Genomic DNA, 4,475 nt, shown 5'->3' with positions numbered 1-4,475 from the left:
ATAAGTCTTAAGTTCAGGCCTTAAGCCCCTTATGAACCTGCGGACCTGAACCTTCTCATCCTCCAGTTCCTTACCCACATACCTCCTGAGCCGGTTGAACTCTTCCTCATACTCCCTTACTGACCGCTTGCCCTGAACCAAGTCCAGGAACTTGGCCTCCAAACGGTCCCATGCCTCGGCTGGAAAGTACTTGTGGTTGAACTCAACCTCAAAGTCAGAGAACTTCACAATGGAACCACTGGTGCGCTTGTCTAGGGACAGCCACCAGTTGTGTGCATCTCCTTCCAGAAAGTGCACTGCTATGTCTCTTTGGTACTCCTCAGGGCACCTTGTGGATTTGAAGTTCCTGACCAGACGGTCCCTCCACTCATCTGCCTTCATGGGATCAGCACTTCCAGCAAAGTGTTTGGTTCCCAAACGAGAGATGTGCTTAAGCACCTTCAGGTAATCAACCTTCTTAGTTGTCCCAACTGGTGGATCCAACTCAATCACCTCAGTAAGAGGCGCCACATAACCACCAGCCACACCAACTCCAGGAGCTACCACTTGTGCTTGAGTAGTTTGACCCATAGATGAATTCACAACTGGTGTGAACACTTGGGTCATTGCCAGCATCTGACTTCCCATCAACTTGATTGCATCAAGTATCTGCTTCATGGTTGGTTCAGCCATTGGTTCATCCGGTCCAATCCTCCCATCTCTCTGGATGTTTGGATCAACCCGGTTACCAGTCTCTGAAGACTCAGCTTCACCTTCCAGATCATTCCTTTGCTGTCCACTAGCTGCTCCTAGCTGGCTTCCAGCTGCATTCAATGGTTGCCCGGTCTCGTCCATCTGCCTGTTCTCTCCACCCAGCTGAACCTCAGTCTGATTAACTTGAGTTTCAGTCAGGATGGCCTCACTGGTATGTCCAGTAGGTGGAACTGACAGCAACACTTGCGGATTGGGCACTGAGGCATCTCCAGCTCCGGGCGCCCCTGTCCCATCCTTGTTCTTCCGAGACTTCTTCCTTGTTCCCTTAAGTGAACAAAGACAAAACACAAGGCAAAGGTTAGATTAACATCTTTTATTTGCAAACCTCAAGCAATCTAATGTTAACCAATACCAAAACCTGCCATGAGACCCAGCCGGATGTGTGATGACCTGCCCTAACCCAACAGCCTAGAATCAAGCATGCTCTGATACCAACTTGTAAGACCCAAACCTGGATCCATGATCCAACCAGTCCGCTGCCTTACCTAAACATCTAAGTGCAATTCAGCCGGTTAAGGTTCAATCTTTACTTAGACATTTTTTTTAATCATTTGAGGGTCATGCAATAATAATATCAATGCGGAAGCTTAAGGCAAACATCATATTATATATATAATACAAATGTGATCCATAAAATGTATTCAAATCATCAGTTGCACAATAGGCTAAACATAAATCCAATGTAACAACAAGTCACTACATCACACATCCCACACGGCCAAGGTCTTCATGGCTCCTTAGCCTTACCACGGTCCCTGTCAGAACCTGAAATCAAAACCCACAACACATATGCATAAGAATCATGACCGATATCCTAGCAAATACAATCCTAAGCATGGTCCGGACACTTAGCCTATTTCTGGCCAAAGGTGACCCATCCTGATACTTGTCCAAAAACTAATTAAAATTCATGATAAATCATGATAATTCATGATTAAGAGAATGGTCCAAGCGGAATTCCCAGAACCGGCCATGATCATATTGATCTTGGCCATGAACAGCCTAACCGGCCTCATGGTACCATCTCGAAATCAATGTTATAAAATTATTCTATCACGTTGATAATTCATTATAAATCCCCACTAAGAGATATCAAACGCCAAATCCCAATAACTCCCACTGGAAGCATGAGATCGGACCATACATGCCCAACCAAGGCCATGGAGAGATTACTCTGATCTAACCAAGCCTTGGTGGCGTGTCCATGAGTTTAGACCCATAGATAACTTCAGAATATGATAGAGAAGAGATATATTGACAGAGAAAGAACAATAGATGCAACCATCCACACATGGATCAAACGGCCAAACCACCCGGATGGATGATTCATGGCAATTTGTACTTGGTTTGCATCCAGTACCTTAGGTGTGTGTTCGGAAGCCCCCACACTCTTCTCTGCAGCCTTCTCCTTTCCTCTGGTATCCATTTCCGATCAAGTCTCCCTTGCCCACGGCTTAGAACTCACCGGAATCACCTTGCCTTCACACGGACTACCTTTGCGGTCACACTTCTCTTTTCTCTCTTTGATTCTGTAGATATTTGGGCAGAGTTTCCCCTTATGTTTTTCGTGAATTATGTCGACAGAGGAGGGGTTTATTTATAGGGAAGAGGCTTGCCAACCGTCCGGACGCAATGATTGGCTCTTTGGCCAACGGTTACACCTTTTCGCCCAAACCGTTCAACCGCTTGCAAACCGTCCCTCTCTTCGTTTGGGCTGATCGATCTCAAGCCCAAATGCTTGCCCAAACGCTTAGCTCACTTGTCAGAGCTTCCTAAACCCAGCGGACGTCCATGACCATCATTCGGTCCATGATCATCACTCATGGTCCGCAAAGACCGGCCAAGACTCCATCACTCAGTTCAGCTGAGTTGAGCTGAGTACTAGTTGCCTGAGCTGAGTGAGCTTCTCCTCCAGCTCCAGTGAGCTGCCCAAGACTGTGTGAGCTCCTTACTAGCTCCACCTAGCTGATTGAGCTGCCTCCGGACCATGTCCAGCTTCCGGATCACTCATCCAGCTACCATTTCCTTCTTTCTTTCTTATTCTGGTCAAGTCTCAGCTTCCTGATGCACTTAACCCCTTAGTTTGGACCATGATACGCTTGCCTTTAGATCGTTATGACCTGGCCAGCTCATCTCCCCGCACCATGGCCCGTCCGGATGCCTTAGTTAGAACTAGGGACATGACAAGTTCCGTCCGAGGCCCCGGGACCGTTGTCCGTTCCGATCATTGTTGAAGACAAGGAGGAGGCCGTCGAGCCCGTTCCTCCAGCCAAGAGGGAGATTGTTCTAGGGTTGCGAGCGGCAAGTGCTGTTCCGGTTTCTCGTTCTCGGAAGAGGAAGTGTGTGGCACCTGTCGAGGGAGGTCCTCCGCTGCCGGAAGGATTGCGTATTGCACCTGTTCTCCGCGGAAAGGTATGTTATTAGATTTAAGCTTATCCTTCCGTTTTGATTCCATGCTTATTAACACGATTTTCCCTCTACAGTTCATATCTCTGATCGACGGGATGATTGGAGATTGCAGTACCGAGGCCGTCCGTCTTGCCAGGGAGCTTGGAGACGCGCATGGCCAACAATCCGAAATCCAAAGTACAATGACGGCGCTGACGGATTCCTGCACTGCTAAGGTGTCTAGGCTTGAGGGGCAGGTTAGCGAGGTTGAGAGAGATCTTGGGAAAACTGCGAGTGCTTTGATCAAGGAGAAGAAAACCAGGAAGGCAAAGGCTTCGGAAGTTGGTCGACTCCAGCACCAGATCGAGACTAGCGAGGGCTTGATGCGTCGCAGCGCGGATGACACCATGAGTGCTTTGCGTGCCGGGTTCCAGTCCCGTTTGGCAGGTTTCGCCGAGATCCTGGGCTCCTTAGAGCTTGTTTACCGCAAGGATCTGATCTCAGCGAGCATTGATGGTGGGATGGCGATTATTCATGCGCTCAAAGATGATCCCTCTTCGTCCCTTCAGTCTGAGGAGGATAGCTTATCGGCCCGCAGGTTCGAGTTGGGGTCCTCGGACAGAACTTTCGAGCTGCTGCTATCTGATCTGCGATCTGAGTGCGTTCCGGAGCGATCTGCGGAGGATGCCGAGAAGCCTGGTTCGGCGACCGGAGAAGATGGTGACGAAGCGGCTGCGAGCGAGGCAGGTGAAAGGGACATCTAGGTTTAAGGTTGTGGTCTTTTGGTTAAAGTGTTTTATGAGTTTATGTTTGTTCCCGCCTTCTAAGGCCGTGTTTTTACCTTCGGGACTGGCCACTTGTGGCTTCGAATCCCTACCGCGTTGCGGTTTTTAATTAATGAAAATTTGGATTTGCTTATTTATGAGAACTTCCGTATATCGAACTTTGAAAGGTAGGGTATGAGTTGTCGTCTCATTCCTGCCTCTCAGACGATCACCGTATCTATCGTGTGTTCAAAGCGAGATTTTCCGCAGTTTACAAATTTACGCGAAGGTTCGTATAACAGATAGACTTTAGTGAAGAGACAAATTTTGGGATCTCGTATCAGGTGTGGATACTATGTCTATGAGATGTTAAGTACCAGCAAGGCTGGGTTTAGGGCAAGACCTAGGTTTACTTTCGGATTGAGGCTTTGTGATGAAAAATCGGCTTTCGTTTTGCCTGTTTGCGATTTTAACCTGACTCGTACCGTTTTAAAATCCGCAAATTGTTATCGGCTTATCGTGATTTGTCTGGATACGAGTCGGAGCTACTTCCTTTACGAAGCGCTCAGA

The sequence above is a fragment of the Raphanus sativus genome, chromosome 7, assembly GCF_000801105.2.
Source record: "Raphanus sativus cultivar WK10039 chromosome 7, ASM80110v3, whole genome shotgun sequence".
Lineage (NCBI taxonomy): Eukaryota > Viridiplantae > Streptophyta > Magnoliopsida > Brassicales > Brassicaceae > Raphanus > Raphanus sativus.
The sequence above is the reverse complement of the archived record's forward strand: the minus strand, read 5'-3'. Positions refer to the sequence as shown.